Raw genomic sequence first — 20668 nt, forward strand, 5'->3', positions numbered from 1 at the left:
TGATCAGACACTTCAGTGCAGCAATGTCAACTGTGTGTCCAGACAGTTTATTTACTCTAGAAAGAAATGCACTTAACCCTGACTGTGCTGCATTTTTCCAAATTGTTTGACACATGCAGAAATTCAGTTCTATCTAAGCTTTCACGTTGTTGCAAATCTTCAAAGGATGATGCTTTTGTAAGCTTAAACAGAAAACACAAATATACTGAGTTTGCTTATTTATTCCCAACATCAACCTTGACATATTTGTTTTGTATGGAAGTGCTTTTTTGGACTCCCATCTAAGTAGTACCCTGTGTATTTGGTCGTGCTTCCATTTGTCTCGATTGACCAAAATAGAGAATGTGAAATGGGCCGAAGATTATAAATGGGCAAACATTCAAGTTACTGCAGTATTGTTTTCTTCAGGCCAAAGAGTTTGCCTTCACCCTGTTTGTCATTTTGTATTTGACAACTTCTTATTCGATGAGGAGGTAATCTAATTTGAGCAAGCGCTACAATTCGGACTTGTGTGCACTGTCTATACATGTTACATACAGGATGTACTATACTGCTTGGTGTTATTTTGGAATGTTAATGATTCATATTGCCCAAGATCATGGGTTAATTTCAGACCTGTAGTCTACTTCTGCACTGTCATGGCACCTTGTTGCATGATTTGAAAATAGGATCTGACAAATGGAGGGACTATTGGAGCACAACCACTTACCTGCACGCACTGTATTTGGTGTTGGTTCGTGCTTTTTTTCCTTATTTTTCAAACCTCCAGTTAACTTCTTGTCCAGATGTTCCTGCTCAATTACCCGTCAAAGAAAACAGCTGGGTGTAAGTCAGAATATGCAGTTGAGTCCACATCTGTGTAAATGTGTATGTGTTTTATTATTGTGTCCAGACCCCCAGGCGATCACTGAGAAACAGGAGCTTTAGTCTCACAAAAGCAGCTACTTCAGGTCAGAGCACGAATGCCACTATTATAAATACCGCCTGATTGTGCTCATGCCCCCCACCTCCTTCCCCCAACAAAAAATGGTCTAAAGCCTTTAGCCTAGTGTAAATCCCAGGAAGCAAATCCCTCGTTACTGCAGCGCAAGCAGTTATGTTCATGGCCCTAATTTACACCCAAGAGGAATATACCCTTTAGATCTGCTTTATACTGCGGCCTTCTGCTTGGCTTCTTGCTTGGATCAGTCTTGAGAGTACGACTTTCAATGTATCTCTTCTTCTCCTCCCAGCTTTTCGCCAGTCTATTCTCATGATTCGTTCTTTTCCACACATGTATGTGTAATACGCACTTAATAATTAGATTAATTTACATTTTCCTTTTCTGATATGAACCGGCAAGGACTGGCTATTTTAAGAGAAAACATTTTCCCAACTGATTATGTTGTCCTTGGAAAACAGCCATGGCCTACAATGGTGAATATTAAAGTCACACAAAAATCCGGTTGCATGTGGTCATCACAGAGGACGACTAATGCACAGACTTTCATTATTACCTGGAGTGCAACATCAATAAATGCAGCTGGATGAAGATGAAGTCGGCACAAACAAATAATAGCGACCAGAGATCAACTAGTTTAGTCGTGGCAAGTTCTGTAGTAAGCGACGTCACTACTCAGCTTCAAGTCACACTGTAAAGCAACCTGTCACTTGTGCTGTTGTTAGGAACAGTGGCAATCTCAACCTAAGATCCACAGACTTTTGCTGTCAAATGTCATCATGCTCATGTTTCTCACAATCAAGGATACTGGTTAGGTACAATTTCCTGAAGGTGTATTAATTTGGTAGAAGGTGTGTATGATTTCTGGGATTTGGGACCCAGCAAATAAATTTCACTTTCAGTCAAATCATCATCACTTTTCTCAGCCTTACTGCAGCTCGGCTCTGACGCATCGGCACTCAACCGGGTTTCATAATGTATTGGTCTGCATTTTCCTGATGGTCTGACACATTCAACAATATCTGTGTGTTGTTTTTAGTCAATAATTCAAAGTTTTACTACATACTATTAAGTATGCAAATGTACACAGCTGCTTAAATTTACCTTACAGCTTATTTAGAATGCGGTGGAACCTAGCAAAAAGTTTTTTAACCAAAATATTTTTTTACATTAACATGAATGGATATACAGTACCTTACAAAAATTTTGTTTGCGACCGAAAGTTGAATATAAACTTTATTTCAAAGGTTTTGGGATGCTCATTATTATATTAACTTTAAATGTTACTTATTTTAAGTTTGGTGGTGTAAGCCTTACTTGTAATAACTGCATCAAGCCTGTGACCCATTGACTTTACCAGACCGTTGCTTTCTTCGTTTGAAATGGTTTATGGGGCTACGGGAGCCTCTTTCAGTTCTTGCTCCTGGGGATGTCTTCCTTCAGTTCCCTCTTCAGGAAGTGAAATGCACAATGGTGAAAGGACAGAGGGCTTGTCTCATTTCTCAATTTGCAATTTGCATTTTTCAATATGTAGAACGCAGAGTTCGGTCTCGTGAACACGCTGAGTACGGTCTTCCCAAGTCCGCATACCGGAACATAAAAAGTCTCTTTGGAGATAGGACCGATGGTGGTGGACTTGTTAAGTCCTATCACAAAGCTGAACAGAGGATGACAACCGGAAATAGTTGCACTTGCTGAGATTCTGTACATAATCTCCGCAGTCGAGTGCTGGCATACACTCTGTTGCTATGAATTGACCGGCAAACTATGTCCTCATGTTGAGTCTCTTTTTAAATCCCACACACTTTCAAAGGCTTTAAAAAAAAAAAAAAAACATCCAGTTTTTTTGTTTGTGTGTGCCACTGTGAGTGACATCAAAAACAAGAAACTGGATTATTTTCCATTTACTGCTGCGAGTGGAGTTCGATCAAATATGCACAGTTATGTGTTGTGAGAATTAATGTTAAAATTTTGTCTAATCAGGTCTACAGGGTTATTTTTTTTCGATTTATGCTTGAGCAGTAGCTTGATAGAAGTCACTGGGACTCTGGAGCTCTTGCATACTAATCTGGACACAGACATCCATATTCATGCAATCCGTCTGTTCCCACGCTAGAGAGTATTGTCTGTGTGTGTGCGTTTGTGTGTGTGCGCGCGCGCCATGTGTGTGTGTGTATACTGAAGAAATGGAGAGCTTTGTATAGTCGAGAAAAAAAATGCTAGCAAAGAAAATAAATATGGATGAAATGGTGTGTTCTTATTTGTTGTTCTCTGTTGCCTTTGTATCTGATCACGTGTCTACATGTTTACCAATACTTAAAACACATATTGTGATTGTGTGTGTAAAAGTTAGCGACACAGTTAACATTTATTACTCATTAGATAACACAACTATGCAAATTTAGCCAAGTTGCAATGTATTGCGTTGCTATCACTCTGATCAGTAATGAAAATCCTGTCCTTTTTATGTAAAAATCAGATCCTTGTTGTATGACAGAAACTAAAGCAACAGAATGTTCTGTTGTAGTAAATACATATTACTAATTTTATTATTTTTTTGATTTTATTTTCATTTGACTTGATTTTTTATGTAATAACATTATCATAAATAAAAGGAAATAAATAAGAGTGAACGATGCCTTTGTCAATAGCGGAGTCGCAGTGTTGGTGTCATGAAGCAAACTTTGTCGCCCACATTCCCAAATCCTGCAGTGTAGACTTTTGGGCCATGCTGTATATAGTTGATGTGCAATCTATTTATATAAGCGACTAACAGTAAGATAGGTGAAATCTCAATAAAAACAACAAAAAACTTTGTTGCTCATTTGCATATGGTAATGTTACATCCTGTCAAATTACTGTGGCATCTGATGGCTTTGCTTGGTGCAAAGTGGGCTGACTGCTTTGAAACCTGCTCGAACATTTGGCCCCTCCAATGCAATGTGTGAATTCATTCTGCACTAAAAGAAACACATTTTCAGACCACAGTTGCAGGCCCCGGTTGCACAATGCTCTATTAAATAAATGGCCCAGTTAGTTCAGCTGCCAACTTGAAAACGTACAAACAAGTGGAAGAGAACCGTCATATAAAGAAAACTATCGCCGCCTCAGGTCTTCTAAAGTTAAGCCATGTGTTTGATTTATCTTACAATGGCTGCCGTTGCATAGCTATTGAAATCGCTAAATGTTGCGTGTGTATGAGAATGCACAGGCCGCAGAATGTGACCTCCCGCACTGACCCAGTGCCCCCTCTCGGATGTCATTTTGGATTGCACGGGCTCACTGTCTATAATAGTTGTGGGTTAGATTTGGGATTTGGGTATATATAAATAAGTAGGAACTAGGTTTATAGTTTCTTTTTTTTCTCAGGCATCTCTTATCTTGCTGACAGTTTCAGCGGTCACTTCAGCTTTTGACAGAGCTGTCACCGCTCCCTGGTGGAACATACAGCTGATGGCGTCAGGGAATCTTCAAAATAAACCAAAAAAACTAGACTAAACAAAATATGTGTCTGAAAAAAACACCTCCCAATAGAATGCATAGCAAATAGATGAATGAAACAGTTTTTTTTTGTTTGCTTTTTTTAATCAGTCAATAACATTCTTAAATTATATTATAGCTTTTATAGCAGTAGTCAAATTTGAGCCAGATCACCCTGCTTTTATTTTATTAACAAGGAAAAATAATGAGGCACGGCATGTCAATTAGCTAAATATTCATTTTGTCATTTGAAATGAGAGTTGCGCTCAGTTATTGCTTTCCAGCACATTACCACCTAAATGTTTTTGTCTTTTGCCCTAAACCACAGAAGTTGTCGACTATCTGCAATATATTTGTTTTGTGTTCACAGATATATATTCATACCTAATTACTCTCTCTAAATCTTCTTTGCAGATGCTAGGAAAACCAATGTTGTTTGCACCAACGCCAGTGTTTAAGTGACAGAACAAGGTAAATAACATTCTTTGCATGTGCATTGTCTTGAAATGTTCAATGAAAAAATGAATTGAATGAACAATGACATTGCTGTGTGCTCTGCAATTGGCTGGCAACCAGTTCAGGGTGTCACTCGCCTAGCTGGGATGGGCTCCAGCACCCCCCGACCCTAGTGAGGAGAAGCGGTACAGAAAATGGATGGATGGATGGATGATATTGCTGTGATTAAAAAAATAAAGAAAAAAAGAATGAAGGAAAAAAATAATACACATTAATAACTGTGCCAGGTACCAGTTTCTCTATGATTTTAATGTCTCACAATGCATGGCTACATCCTTGCACTACTTTGTTTACATATTGGCAGTGATTAACCTGTTCCATCATCGCTGACTTACAGTTCGTCTATGGTATTTTAGGACTGTCAGTAGAAGAAGCAGTTAGCAATGGTAAAAGCAGGGAATTTTATTCATTTAGGAAATAGTTTGGACCACTTTACACATCAAAAAAATAATTCATATACTATTACTGCTCCTCCTTCTGCTTCTCTTCCCCAAACTGCCTCTCATCTTTGCCGAACATCGCTTCCATCGCCCTTATTCCGTCAGTGTTTCAAAGTTTCCATCAGTCGTCAGTCTGCCAGCGTAACCGGAGTCCATCAGTGATAGACCTTCCAACTGCATTGGCAAAAGTTCAGTTACCCACTGCGGACACATTTTATGGGGATGATGACCGAGGGTGGGGAGGAAACAGGCTGTGGATTCTGATAAAGCAACGTCCAGCTGCACCTGACAGAGTCGATTAAAGTTAGCGATGATGTTGCTTCTAAGCTGCGCTCGTGCACAATTGCGCACTGCTCTCACCCTCTGTACAGGTATCCTTGAGCAAAATACCCAGCAGAGTGTCCCCTTGCGGCATTATAATGAGTCGAACAATAATATTTTAAAAAAGGCAAAATAGTAGTTTCAGATATGGTTGAGCAAAAAAAATGTATTTCAAAATCTTTAGCTGCCAATAGGAGAGCTTAGTTTAAACCAGGGGTGGGCAAACCTTTTGATTGGTGGGCCACAATGGGTTCTAAAATTTGACACAGGGGCCGGACCAGGAGCAGATGGATGGAGTGTCTTGGCAACCTCATCTCATCGTAGAAAAAAAATACATTTAATTTTAAAGTGAACAAAAGCATTACAACAATATTTACGACTTTGGAAAACCACAGTATTTTGAAAATAAAACATTAACAAGGTTTATTCATTTAATTCTTTTCAAGTTCGGCGGGCCGGATTAAAACGTTTAACGGCCCGCAAAGAGTCAATCCTCCGCTGTGGACAATTTGTTGCAGTAAGAGAAAGACCGGCGGCTGCAGCATCCATTGATTGGATACATTTTTGATGATTTGAACTTCTCTATCCAAATCTGCTGAAAAAAAGTATTTGTGCTCTATGCCTTGTGGGTGGTTCATTCATTAGTCATCTGTTCATTTATTTGGCCAATGGTTTGTTTGACTTCGCTGCCATTTTGTTATATCTGCTCTCATTCCATGGAGATTTTTGCGTATTCTGTCCATGCTTGCCATTTGGCATTGCTCATAAGTAAGTTCTGAGCTGTTTAACAGCTGTTTAACAGCTTAGATTCAACATTAATTGTAATTTGGAAGTCCACAGTCAAAGTGAAACAGATACCACAACCTAGCCTATGTGCATCCGTGGTGATTTAAAGTTAGTTGATATTTTGTAGCGACAAGACAAATACATTGCTAATTAGATATGAACTGAACTTTTGCCTTGATGCCCTCGTTGTGTGTGTGTGTGTGCATACAACTAAAACATGACAAGAGCCAGTGAAACAATCCAATAGCTGTTCCAATTGCAGCTACCCGGACACACTTGCTACAGTTGATGTGTACTGATACAATTTGAGTCTTGATATCATTTTTCTGAGAATCCCACACTTAACTAGATAAGACAGAGGATTTGTTCCATAAAAGGTATGCCACAAAAATATTAGATTGAAAATGTTAACAAAGGATAAGATGTAATTTGGTTGAGCAAACTGTCGATCTGTCATATTCTTAATGGGCCAAGAATGAGTTGTTGATTGGTTTTGACACCAAAAGGTATAACACACTTTGTACTGCTGGTTTGACCAACAGTAAATGTTTGTCTTTGTTCTTTTGAATCTTATAAACCGAGATCTGATATCATAGCTCTTCATTTGAAACAAAGTTTTAAAAGATATTGCCTAATCCTGACTTTTCTAATGGACCGCAACAGTATAATCTTCGAATTTGACTTTATGACTCTTATTTATCTGTCTTGTTTAGTAGGTGAGCCATGAAATCACTGGCGAAAGTATTTTATGTATGACATATTTCCCCTAAATCCAGGGAATGGCAATATAGTCAGAGTCCCTAACACCACCCACCAGCTGGACCGCTGAATTCAAATACCCCTGACATACTATTTAAAATTCAATGATTAATTGAAGTTGTATTATTTTCCATCAGATTTTTTTTCACCCTAAAATCTGAGCAAAAGTCAGCCAGCATCCAGAAACTGATAATGTATGACCGCAAATGTTCCATTGTATGTAACGGGAGACATGTCCAATAGAATTTTTCTTCCAAATTTACAGTTCCCAACTGACATACTTTTGTCAAAATACCCCTAGGATCAAGAATTATGCACTTACCCCAGTTTTACAACTCTCCGAGGGGGGCAACCCTGTCTCATGAAAATGAGCCACAGCTTAACCATGCCAAAATCAACTGCTGACCCAGTGTCAATTATCACTTTCACGATCATGATGTCTAGGGGTGGAACTAGAAGTTTTAGATGAGGCAAATGGATTTTTCTACTTGCGGAAGCGGAATCCCAGATGTGAAGAAAAAAAGTAAAAGAACCTCCTGAAGGACAAACATCTTTCAACTAATCAATCAACGAGGACATTCAGCGCTGTTTATTGTTTGAATAAACAATGAAATAGGAGACACCTGCGCTACAAAGCACAGTCACGGTCACATGGTCCACTGCTTTTTTTCACCGGAAAAATTGGTGGGTTCAAATTAAATGTGCAAAAACTTGCAAAGCCTGATAATGTTGACCACTCTTTGATGTCAACCCTAAGCAGTTTCAGTCTACAGCAACAATAAAGGGCTTGGTCTCACTTTGTGAATACTTTAGGAAGGGAGTGCAACTGTTTTACACACCCCAGATGATGTGAACACCATATTCCCAGGGATGGGATTAAATTTCAATGTAGATCGATGTTCCTTATCCATGTCTCCCTCTCCTTTCTTCTCACATTTCACCACCCCATTCTCCCATTTTTCTTGTTCAAAACTCTGGGGACATTTGGAGAGACATGACAGGGATAGCATTACATGGCGGGGTTTAAACTAGAGCAGAACCCACAACACCCTCAGACACATAAGCCTTAAATTGATCTTTGCTCTTACAGCAGAACACATGGGCCCCCGAGAAACAGAAGCAGAACTGAGGGGTGGTCTGAGCAAGGCTGCAGTTATCATGCACAGTGTGTCCAAAGGTCTTCTAGGACAGACACACATGCATAATCCCTGCTGCTTTAGCTATGGGCACACGTAGGATGGAGGAGGAAGAAAAAAAAAGACGGTTGATTGGATTTAGTGTCCTCTCAAGTGGGGTGGAGCAAAGGAACACACACAACTGTTTGAGTGCTCGATCCTTTCTGCAGAAATGCATGCAAACCCTTCACACACTGGCCTACTCACGCATTTCCTCTGCCTTCCACTGAAGTAAATGGGGTGTTCAGTAAGACTTATGCAATTATTTCTGCCTTTCCGCAATGCATCCTTTCTGAAGTCTGTGCGTGCGTATGTGTGTGCGTGTGCGTGGGGGTGTGGGAGCGATAATGGGTATCTCCTCACATCATAGCAGTATACCCACACATCTCTAGTGAAAAATGAATGCTTTCTGAAACAAGGGAAGCACAGGAAGCATGAACATGCACACATATAGAATTTGTGGCCGTATTCCATGATTTAATATGTATGAGCTCAAGCCAGATTCCCTTTGACTTCACATATGTATCACAAAATTGCCTGAATGAGGTTGTAATGCCGCTTATCCTGCTGCCAGATGACCATTAGCGCAGATAGCATTTCCTCAGGCGGCTTCAAGGTCAAAGCTGCTTCCTCACTTTGTGTATGTGCATATTTATATCTGTCGTTGGAAATTACCACTTATGTTACTGCAGTATTGGGAAGATAGTAGCACTTGTCCTTGGTGTTCAAGTGTCTCCTTTCAGAAAAACGGGATGTGGTTGCGCATTTGGCTTTATCACCGTGGATTTGTAGGTGCAAATCAAAGGTTAAGGTAAAATGTTTTCATCATTTTGAAATATTTGTCGATGGGACAGATGGCAACAAAATCGCAGGTACATGCACCAAAGGCATTGTAGCATGTTTTACTTTGAATACAAAAAAGAAAGAAGAGAATTTTAAATGACATGCATGCAAGAAAAACACCACAAACTTGAATTGAAATGAAAGACGTTGATAGATCTAACAGAGGTAGGACTAGGGGTCAGTCGCTCAAATAATTAATTTGAGTCTTTGTAATTGAATTCATTTCATTTATTCCAATCAATATATGTGACAAAATAAAGAATGTTTTTCAATTGAAATAGATTCATGCTAACATCCATCCATTATCTGAACTGCTTCTCCTCATGATGGTTGCAAGAGGGTTGCTGGAGCCTATCTCAGCTATCTTCAGACAGTAGGAGAGGTACACCCTGAACTGGTTGCCAGCCAATCGATGGCCCACAAAGATGAACAACCATCCGTGCTCACACTCATACCTAGGGACAATTTAGAGTGTTCAATCAACCGGAGCTAGAATCAAGCCCACACCCTCTGCACTGTGAGGCCATCGTGCTAACCAGTTGGATTAATGCCATTTTTGCCGCGTCAAGAAACGTGTTTCAAAGTTTTCAGAAGACGCCACTAACATATTAAAAGAGTATGCCGAGTCATCATTAGTCATTTAAAGTTTGAGTTTGATTAATTCATTGCTTATTTATAATTAGAAACAATTCTGAACTCTGTTTCCGTTTTGTAGCACTTTCTCATTATGACCGCGGGTCAGCTTGAGCCTTTCGTAGATGAAATTGCTTTTATTGGCATTATGACAATATATATGTACAGTGATGTGTACTTTTTCAAGTTTCAGGGATTTTTCTTCTTGCCTTTCTTGAAATGGATCACTTTAATGCTCAACGGACGTAATAGGGGTCAATTTAGTTTAACAAATTAAAAACATCACAGATCCAAAAGTATGACTACTGTTACAACAGTACAAGTATTGTGCCATCTTGGCAAAAATTTTCCTGACAAATAATGTTGAAGACATTTACATGGAGTTGATTTCTGATGGCGCATTATGAACCCGACCGACTTCTATGGTCAGCCAACAGGGATTGGGTCTCATGTCCATGTGACCCTGAAAAGGATACATATCAGAGAATTACTGTGCATACTAATAGAGTATACATTTGTTTTTGGTCTAAGTTTATTTGCACATCCATATATTAAAAGGGGAAACAATTAACCCCATTGCATTGAAGCTCCGTCTTTCTGTTTTGGTAATTTAAAAAGAAAATGAACAGCTCACAATATATGGAGTCTGAGAGACGTTTTTAATATATGTTTGTGTACTTTACACACAATTATTATTTAATGTAACCAGACATGAAGCCATTTAGGCATTAGTGGTTAGAACAAGACCACTAAGCAGCAGCAGCAGCTGACTGCAATGTTTGCAACGTAAACGGACAGCAAACATGAGCACGACTTCCCAAATCTAATTGTTCACTTGGGTGGATTCCGGGATTCTGCAAATGGCAATTATCTGTAATTCGTTCATACTCGAAAGAAAAGAAATGAGTAATCCTGAAATGTTTTGTAAAAGCTATTGTCAAACCATACCTGCCTTTCTCAAAAAGTGCTTATTTTGCATGCTAAATGGAGTGTGACACCTGGACTAGATTTTGAGTACCCTTGCTATTAAATTCTTGAGAGTCTCTAAAAATACAATATTTAATAGGAATAGGACAATTAAATCTCTTGCTGCCCCCCGTCCTTGGCAGTGACATTGCGATTTATGACTGTGAGGCTGACACACACACACGCACACCCCCACACACACATCCACTGTGAATCAAATAGTGCGCCTACAAGGACAAAATGGAAGCACTGAATGAAGTGGTGTCACACACTAGTCCTCCCCCATCCAGCTGCTGTGGAACATGAGAACACCCGTGTTTACGCATAAAAACTTTCTGAAAAAGAGGAGAAGCTGTGGAGGCTTAGAGAACAAATGCTTTGGTAGAAAAGGCGGTCGCAAGAAGAAAGAATCTCTGCAAAATCACTTACCTGCCCTGCATTTCTGTAAAGCGAAGGGGTGAAAAGGGCACAGCAGTGAAATAATGGAGTCTGGATATTTACTCTGAACATGAACATGGGTTTGATTTCACACTTTTTAAAGCTGAGTTTCCCTTTTCCCGTAACAATCGATTCGACGCAATCACTTAACTTTAGTCTGATTATCAGCAATCGAGAATTGTTGTTCTTTCATTATCTTCTGGAACATTCGTCCCACCGCGTACATGTAATGGCTGATCAGAGGTTTATAACTGGGGTAAAGGTGAAATAAAATAGTTGTTTGGTCTCTTAATTCTTGTCCATTTATTGCTCTCCATGTACCGGCAACTAGTTTTAGACGTAAGCACCCTTTAACCACCTCGGGGACTCGGGTGGAATTGTAACATCCAATCTGAGTACATCCATATTTGACAAAGTAAAAATGTTGAATTGGGGATATTGTACAACTGTGGAGGATTATTTAAGATTGTTTGTTTATTTATTGCTTGGCTTCAATGTTCTGGGGCTGCTCAGATGAAGTCAACTGCTGTAAAAAGAACATAAGCACTGTCAGTCAGCTCCCAATTCCAGATGGAAATGTGATCCTCCTCTTATTCAACACGCCTTGTGATTTTTAATAAAGCCTCTACCTCACCTCTTTCAATGAAAATGACCCCTTGGTATTGGAAAAATAAAACACATTTCTTTGTGTAGGATATGAAAACAAACCTGGATATGTCACTGACAACTTGCATATCACAAAGAGGAAATCATGACAGGGTGAGCAAAGCAAGAATGAGGAGAATTGAAAGACGAATCATTTTGCAATATGTTCTTCCCTTCCTCTTACAGTTAGAGAAACGAGTTGATTCCACCTTCATTATCACCAACGTCTGTCTGCCTGTTAAGTTTAGGAGGGACTGATGAGGGCAACATGTGGGAATTTGGGCAATGTTTAATAGATCAAAAATAGTCAGCGCCGCTGGTGTAGTGGTATCATGCAAGATTCCCATTCTTGCGACCCGGGTTCGATTCCCGGGCAGCGCACGGAATTCTTTGGCTGCCAGGATGGCCGAGTGGTCAAAGGCGCCGCGTTCAGGACCCAGTCTCCCCAGGAGGCCTGGGTTCGAATCTCGAATTTCCCCATTGTGGGACTAATAAAGGGAATATTATTATAAATAAAGAACTGGAATGGAATGCGGCCAATATTTAGAAGCGGCACATGGGAGTGGATGGTAGAAAGAAAAAAGACACATTGTCAGCTATTTCCGGTTTTGAATACGATCTTACACAGGTTGGGCGATGCGTTAAATTGTAACACTCTTAGGAAATGTTAAACCAAACTAATCTTGGCTTTTATGCAGTTGTTGGCTTCTGCTAGATTAATGGAACGATTGATTAATTTTCCGTAACTGACACTGTAACTCGCGTTTGTTTGTCTCTTCTAGTAATACTCTTATTTCAATCACTTCAACTTTCTTGCGGTGCTCATACAAATATTCCATGTTGAAAACAAATAGAGCTACCTCGTAACACATGAAACTGTCTTTTAAATATGGCAGTCTCCCCCACTTTTACTATCCAACTGTTTCCAGCACAGCGCAAATTTGTATCTGTGATTTGTGATCTTAAGGAAAGACTCTGAGCAGATCATGTGCAAGTCGAACATGTGCGCAATCTTTTAGCATGAACATGCAATTTTGCGCGGTGAATCTGCATAGAGAACAACGGATGTAAAGAAATGAATCAGTATTAAAATAGGTTTTTGTGTATGCGGCTGTTTCGGTGAGTCGGTCAAGGTAGTGTCGAATACTGCCAACCATTCTACATTGACAGTGCTCGCAGAGTTCACCACAGGTCACATGGTCGTAAAATGAATGGGTCTTCTTTTGACCTTTAGAATATGGCGGGGAGGCAAAATGAAATTACAGAAATAATTCACGTCACTCAATGTTACGCGTGTGCTCCACCAGACTGAGTGACCATCGCTTAATGAGAGCAGAATATCATTGAGACCTAATTAATTATTCATCTCATGAAAAAGGGAATTAGAAATTACAACACACATGCATGCACACACGTGCGCACCCCCCCCCCCACACACACGCATTTAAATACGTAGATTGCATATACTGAAATTTATTATTTCAGTAGTAATTATACAATGGTTGATTTTATTTAATACATTTAAATAGGTGAATTACGCAATTCTTATGTTAAGAAAAATTACAGCGCTCGCTTTCTTTTTCTTTTTTCTGACTGATTGAGGATTGCAGAGTGACAAGTGTCCTCTATGTACAGCGGCTATAAAAAAGTCGACTGCCCTGTTCAAATGCCAGGTGTTTATGCTGTAAAAAAAGAGAACAAGATAAATAATTTCAGAACATTTGCACTCTTGATGTGATCTATACCCTGTGCACCACAATTAAAAGAAAGTAAAAGCTTTTTGTGAAAAAATATTGCAAATTACATTTTTTTGCACAAGAGTACTCACCCTCTTATAAAGGGCGATATAGATGACAAATATCAGGAAATGCCTACTAGAGAATCATTATTTGAGGTTTCATCAAAGGCACGTTAAATGGCAGCAGATGTGTGCTGAAAACCAGTCTCAATAATTTTAGGGCAATACCGAGAGACTTTAGTGTGCCGTGAAAACAATTAGGGTTCCACACACATTTTTTGGGTAGAAAAATGACCTGTGTTTAGTTAATATTTTCGTTACACCATCGGGCTTGCCAAGGACGAGTGGATGAAAATATGTTTTTTTTTTCTGTTCGATGACATAAGGTGGAAAGTAATGGAAGTTCTGCCACTGCAGCCTCAATCATTCCTTCACAAATATAATATCAAAAATATTCATGTAGTAAAGTCTGAAAATCATTTCATTTTTGAAAAAGAAATCAATTTACACTGTGTATGTAATTCATTGAACTTCAGCCTCTTAAGACAAGCCTTTAATGTTGACATAATCACAAAAAATAGCCGTGTACACATGTTGCTAGACGGATGTTCCGTCTACTATATTTAATCAATCACAGATGTGCAATGCAGCTGCACTGTCATGAATGAATGTGGAATTAGGTCCAAAAATTGATCGTTCAAACTTTGGCTAAACTTGTTTTGATTTTTTTTTTCTTTTTAACAGAAAAAGACAACTTTCACTGGATCAGTATGCCAAAATGAGCTAATGAATAATGAAAGACATTAAAAAAAAAAAAACACACCTAAATCTGAATTCCCACACGTTTTTATAGAAGAAGCCTCTTCTTCAGCTGAACATTTGTGCTTTAGAAATGGTCTGGCATTGCGGCAGCCTTTCCCAAATTTTGGCCTCCCACCAGTCCCCATGCTGCAAGGTCTTACAGTCCGTGCTACTGCTGGCCCGGAAGTCTTAAACTGTGTGGAGTGTGACAAAGCTCCGTACGATATGAAGGGACCTGAACAGAGTGACTGACTGTGCTGCTCTGTTAATTGCTCATCCATTACTCTGACAGAGATTACATATACACCAAAGACATAAACATTGGCAATGGCATTCACAGCCTGCTGCCTAATGGAAATTTGTGTACGTGTGTGGGAGTAGCCCCCTACGCCCCCATTCATTATATGCAAGCCGTTGTTTTTGCTGCTGTTACTCCTGGGCTATTTTACATTAGATAAAAGCCATTTGTGTGAGCATATTTCACACAATCAGTCAAACGAAAAAGGCGTTCTATCAAACCGCCGTGAATAAAAGCCATAAATAACATCGACAAATATGGTGTGTATACTATTGTTGAGTTATACTCCATTACTACGCTGATAACACCAATTGAGGTTTACTTTTCAATAGATATCATTTTTTGATTCCTCAATGTTTGGTATCACACGGTGAAAAACAATTCGAGCTGTTACTGCGAGATGGAAATTATGTGGTTTATGATGTTCTAAGGTGATTATAACATGCCTGCATCTATTGTTTTTCTTGATTCAGAAGCTTCTTTGGTTTCTTACCACCCTCTCAGTTTTACCTCCCTCAAAAGCAAGGAGATTAAACACTCCTGGCTGAGTGGCGAGACTTGATCCCTCACTGACTTCCCACAATTAGCACTGATTGTGTTCAGTGTAGTACCCAGCCAAGCTTGAAGCAGCTCTCCCACGAACTGAACACGATCTTATTTTCACCTGCCGCGGAATGACAAGAAACAGAAAAGGTGTTATTTCTAAATCAGTAATGCAGCATGTTTGTTTTTTGTTTTTTTAATTCGTTTACACCGAAGGATTTTCCTGATCTGTTCAGTTTGCAAGCACCGTTTCGTTTCCTTGGCCTCTGGACATTGAATTATTTTGTTGCAAAAACAGGGGCACTTTGATGTGGGTTCCTTTCCGTTCCTTACGTTTGTTTAATTAAGAGTTGAACTAAATCCAACAAAAGTTAAACTCGTATGGGTTGAATAGGTGAGACACCTATTTCGACAGTTTGTCTCAGAGATGGTTTTTGATAAGGGAGTGCAACTCAACTTGTTACGTGCCTGACCTATTTTCTGTGTTCTTTTCTTGTGTGCACTCATTCTTTCTGTTTCGCTTTCTCGTTCTCTCATACAGCAGCAAAAACAAACATTTATGCACACACTGGCTTAAGCCAAATCAGTTTAGGATTTTTCCAAAAATGATTTTAATTGGACTTACTGTGAGTCATCTGGGGAATTGCCATGCTTGATCCTTTGAAATGTTTCTGAAGAACGGATTTTGAGTAATTGAGTTTTTCCTCGGCCCAATGGATGCCATTCTACTGATTGATGTGTTAAACAGAGATGACAGTCGTGGTTTCAGGCAGTCTTGTGGGTGCAGTTCCCTGTATGAATGAGATAATACACACTCCAATCCCTTGGTTTTGTTTGTTTTCTCCTCTAGCTTTAAAGCTCTTTATTCCATCCACAGTCTGCTTTCTTGCACTCTTTCCAGATAGATTGGGCTTAGATTATCACAGTATGAATACAAAACAGGCCAGTTGTTTATTTTGCAAAGAAACATTTGGCAGTGAGATGTTCTAACTGACAAATTATATATATATATATATATATATATATATATATATATATATAAATATATATATATATATATATATATATATATATATATATAATTTTTTATGGAGCTTGTTTTCCTTTTTTGTCATGTTGGTGGTGGTGCTTGAATCTCTCAGTCATGCATAAAAATGTACACGTTGTGACTGTAGACAGGCAAACGTTAGATAGACAGATGGATGGATAGACTAATCTGTCCGTCCTTCTGTCCAGTCATCCATTATAGATACAGAGGGTTTACTGCCTCCAAATGAGGTAAAGATGGAAGTATTGTAACCATTTGTGCAAGGCTTGTACAAACATTTCTTCTGTGAAGTATTTAGATGGATTTTATTATTTTCTAATTTGTCATTTAACGAGATCAGATGGTTCAACTAAAATACAAATAAAAATATCCAGTAACTGTTGCTATTACGTTGGATGTGTATAGTTAAATAACTTTCATTTCAGTGACAAAATTTACAGCAAAAGATTTAAGTTGCCTATTTTTATTTTGTTAACTGTTGCGTTAATGTTCTTACTGCTTGCATTGAGACAAGCCATAAGATTGGCCGAGTGCCAAGTGCAATGGGAACGTCACATATTGTTTTTATGCGTGTGGGAGATACCGCACTTTAATATTAGGCAACCTCTGAAATTATTAGAAGGATTTTATGGACAGTAAAGCATTTTTGTCAATAAGCAGGCGTGAGCGCCTATGGAGAGGAAGCTGTTAGGCTCATAAAATCTAAAATAGTAGAGCAAATATTTGCAACAGTTGTAGTTGACATAAGCAGGGACGCTCGCATGCCATTTGGTGAAAACTGATCGCAGTTTTATGACATTGAGTGATGTGACGAGTCCCGGTCATGTGGTTACCAAGCATTGGGAATTAGGAGGCTGGTTTGGCTGGCTCCTATGTCTGCTTGAAGCTAAATAGACCTAGAACTGTGTCCAAGCTCTTAACAAAGCGCAACCAACTTGATTACTGCGTAGGTGGTGATACGCCTCACAGCCTTTGAGATTGCTGATTGCCTCACGTCGGAAGCGACAGAAATTGGAAAGTAGTTAAACGTGACTGTACCTTGTCGCCAAGTCTCCATGCGTGTTTTTTTTTTTTGTGATTTGCTTTTAACCCTTTGTTGTAGGTTTAGAATAATGGACCATTAGATTAGAAATCCCTTTATTGTCATTGTACTCAAGTGTGCAACGAGATTAGAGGTTACACATGCATTTAAAACACGTGTTTTGCATATATGCTTACATTTTGTCCATATTTAGAAAGACATTTTTTTTCATATAGCTGGTTAGGAAGTGTGCAGTGCTATGTGGCCCCAGAGTGGCACTGTAAGCAAATAGCATGTAACATTTTACAGACCATTGGGAATACCACATTACTTGGCACAATATCAATTAATGGGTCTATTTTAAATATTTTCCTACATAAGACGATCTGGGTATTTTTCGCAGCATTGTAATTTAAATTGAACCATATGTTGATTTGAAAGACTAGTGCTATGAAGCTAAGATATTAAGGTTCAGACCGCACGTAAAATATCTGGTAGGGCCGCGTGTCTTGTTTGCTTTTGTTTTGTTTTGCCGTGCAACAGCAGGGGGTTGGTTCGAGCGAAGCAGGGAATTTTTCGACAGAAAAAAAGTTTGAACATCGCAATCTGGCGATCGGTGGTTGCGTTATTAATGTGGCTAATGCTCAATGCTATCTTGTTTGACAGTTCAACAGCTGTAAACCAGTCAATGCATTCACCATTATGAAACATTTTTGTGCTCGGTCATCGCACCTATAAGACCTGTTTCGTTTACCTAGCGCCAGTCCGGTCCCACATTGGAACTTTGGAAATATGCCAGTAGAAAATCTCAGCTTGTGTTTGGTCTAACCATGACCGTAGCATTATGCTAATACATTTCCCATGATTTTTAGACACGGCAGCACAAATAAGTTCTAGTTTTGGTATGACGAAAACGCCTGCCAGCTATTAGATGCGGATGAGAGAATGCGAACATGAATGTTCAAGTAAATAGGAAGGAATTTAACTTTGTTCATCACTTGGCCCCACAGACCATAATTATATTGTCCCACATTGTAATATTGGAAACGCACATCCAGATGTAGTGCTTATTAGGCTCGTAGGACTACATTTCCCATGGTTGTTTGACACAAAAGCGGGAAGTAGTTCTAGTTCTGTTATGACGAAAACAGACTCCTGCTAGCATTTAGTGTGGATCAGAATGAGAATGTGAACATTATTAAAAGAAATTCAAATTAAAGAACGAGAAACTCAAAAGCTGGCATTCATCCATACATTAGGCGCTCTGAATTATCAAGCACTAGTGTTTTTCTTTTTCTTTTTTTTTTTTTTGAAAATTAAAGGATTTTATGTGCGAGTTATTTTCCCAGAAATACAGTGTTGCGTGAATGCCTTGCATGGTTAAATACAAAATTTCCTTCTTTAATAATCGAAACATTGACCCTTTTACCGTCTTCAGATAAACTATTGGTTTAAAAATGGCACCTGGAGCCTTTAGTGTTGTAAAAATATGACTAGCGGTAATTCTATTGTATGTAATTCCATTGTGTCACAATATCCTTACCAGTGATGAGAAACATGTCACTGAAAGTTCATTCACTTGACTTCTGCAAAGGAAACAAGGGATTCATTCCTAAGTGAATATTTGAAAGTTAGGCTCGTTCAGTGTGGAGTCTACTCTTTTTCCCAAAGTCCACTGGGGTAGGTCACCACAACCCTAAACGGGATAAACGGTAATTACGAAAAAAAAAATGGATGAATGGAAGGAATGTGCTTTTTTTCATTACTGTAAAACTGTACCAGCATCATTGCTTGTCTGGTAAAATGTCCAGTTTTGAACAAACCCAAAAATGAGGAACAGTTAAAATCATTACTGATCAGATTAAAATCAGTCAAACAACTGTGGGTAAAGGCACGGAAAAAGAACAAAAAGAAAAAAAACTATTCCAGCTGTCTTCTAAATGGGGCCCTTCACTCACATTGTCAGCATGTCAACTTGTAACGAAGACACAATGAAAAAGGCCAACCGTCGTAAATGGATGCCCGTCTTTCTGATAACACATACGTGAGCAAGTGGTGTGAGCCACCAGAAGCGACAGTAACTCTTGTAGACTGTGGAGGCGTCTTGTTTCCACACACAATTCAAATCTAATTAGCCTGTGATGAAAAGCTAATGAGAGGGTGTTTAGGACTAACAGTAAGTGGGGCTTCTTAGGGGAGAGGATGTCTTTCTGTCGCTGTCCTTGTGGTGTGTGTGAGTGCACGTGTGTGTGTATGCGCATACATCCTCATGCGTGTTTCTGCGCACAACGAATGTAGTACTTTGACTTGTGGGGTTTCCCTGTATAGCAACAATTGCCAATTATGTACTTAAGAGCTGAATCTAGCCTGAATGTGTCTGAACATTGTCTGTGAGGGCCATTTCCTAAAAAAATTCCTGAACTACTTGATTATTTTTGACGCATCAGTTCAGGGTTTCCCCTGCCTACAGCCTGAAGATAGCTGGGATAGGCTCCAGCACACCCGCGACCCTTGTGAGGAGAAGTTGTTAGGATAATGGATGGATGGATACTGATTTCAGTAGAAATATTTAAGTGTAGAGCAGAGCAGCATGTGAAGTTCTTGAGTTTGACATCAAACTACTGCATGCTGCCCTCGAGCAAACCCCTAGGGCAAAATTCCATGTATACAGTATGTGGGGGGCAGGAATGAATCTCGATGGCCACAAGTGTGTTTGTGTGGTGTCAACTGGAGGGAATACTTTGCCTGTGTGTGTTTATGGTTATTCAAAATATGTCTCTATCTGGGGCAGTGCGATATTGTCCATCCATCCATTATCTTAGCCACTTCTCCTCACAAGGATCGCGGGGGTGCTGGAGCCTATCCCAGCTGTCTTCGGGCAGGAGGCAGAGTATACCCTGAATTGGTTGCCAGCCAATCGCAGAGTACACAAAGCCGACCAACCATCAGCGCTCACAAACACACCTAGGTGCAATTAAGGGTGTCATGGGTGCATGTTTTTGGAATGTGGGAGGAAACCCGGGAACCCTTGCAGGCATGGGGAGAACAAGCAAACTCCACACAGGAGGGCAGAGCCGGAATCGAACCTTGCACCTCTGAACTGTGAGGCCATCGTGCCACCCGTATAGTATCATAACAACTGAAACTAAAGAGCTCTCTAAACTCTTGCACATCCTACTTTAAGAAAACATTAGTGTCAGTTTAGGATGTCTCTGCTTTCATGAGCATATGGTACATGTAGCGTTTGTAATAAGCAACTTCAGGAAGTGGTCGTTTC

General features: G+C 39.5%; 1 protein-coding gene and 1 non-coding gene across 9 annotated transcripts in view; both read left to right on the forward strand.

Moving 5' to 3' along the window:
• LOC148333984 (protocadherin Fat 3-like) overlaps positions 1–20668 on the forward strand; it is a 178680-nt gene that overhangs the window by 39815 nt on the left and 118197 nt on the right. For all 8 annotated transcript variants that reach the window (XM_088300252.1, XM_088300255.1, XM_088300256.1 and 5 more), the window contains exon 2: positions 4835–4891. The gene's annotated coding sequence lies outside the window, so the exon portion shown is untranslated. The remainder of the gene's footprint in view (positions 1–4834; positions 4892–20668) is intronic.
• Positions 12253–12323, forward strand: trnag-ccc (transfer RNA glycine (anticodon CCC)). Its single transcript has one exon. It is a non-coding gene; the product is annotated as a tRNA-Gly (tRNA).

The sequence above is a fragment of the Idiotropiscis lumnitzeri genome, chromosome 7, assembly GCF_059441095.1.
Source record: "Idiotropiscis lumnitzeri isolate Australia: NSW breed Sydney's pygmy pipehorse chromosome 7, RoL_Ilum_1.0, whole genome shotgun sequence".
Taxonomy (NCBI): Eukaryota; Metazoa; Chordata; class Actinopteri; order Syngnathiformes; family Syngnathidae; genus Idiotropiscis; species Idiotropiscis lumnitzeri.